The 529-nt window shown below is 57.5% G+C and overlaps 1 long non-coding RNA gene across 1 annotated transcript in view; it reads left to right on the plus strand.

Moving 5' to 3' along the window:
* Positions 1–6: 6 nt before the first annotated feature.
* Positions 7–529, plus strand: part of LOC104850924 — a 2,778-nt gene continuing 2,255 nt past the window's right edge. Inside the window, exons 1-2 of the long non-coding RNA XR_777097.3 lie at positions 7–114; positions 273–467. This is a non-coding gene — a long non-coding RNA (uncharacterized LOC104850924). The remainder of the gene's footprint in view (positions 115–272; positions 468–529) is intronic.

The raw sequence follows: 529 nt of genomic DNA on the forward strand, positions 1-529 counted from the left end.
AAACAAACAAACATGTATGACTCTGATGTTTTTGACACCAGTAACGCACGTCACTGAGGGAACGAGTACATAAAACGTTCATCTGCAGTGCCGCCATCAGCTCCAGTAAGGAAGGTGAGTGGGACGCTGCTCAGAGATCCCTTCTCACTCCGGCCTGCTTGGGCCCAGTCCACAGACCCTGGTGTCCATGCCCTCCCCTGCCTGTGCTGCCATCAGCTCCAGCAAGGAAGGTGAAATCTGGGACGCAACTGTGAGGTCCCTTCTCCTTCCAGCATGTCTAGGCCTAGTCAGTGGGATGGGTGGCTGCACCCTCCCCTGCCTGCCCCACCATCAGCTCCAGCAAGGAAGGTGAGATCTGGGATTCTGCTCTGAGATCCCTTCTCCCTGCGGCTTGCTGGGCATAAGTCATCAGGACCAGGAGGCCGTGCCCTCCCCAGCCTGCCTGGCCATCATTTCCAGCAAGGAAGGTGAGATCTGGGATGCCTCTGAGTTCCCTTCTCCCTCTGGACTGCTTGGGCCCTGTCTGTGG

Source organism: Fukomys damarensis, unplaced genomic scaffold, assembly GCF_012274545.1.
Source record: "Fukomys damarensis isolate Sample0158 unplaced genomic scaffold, DMR_v1.0_HiC HiC_scaffold_25671, whole genome shotgun sequence".
NCBI classification, from domain to species: domain Eukaryota; kingdom Metazoa; phylum Chordata; class Mammalia; order Rodentia; family Bathyergidae; genus Fukomys; species Fukomys damarensis.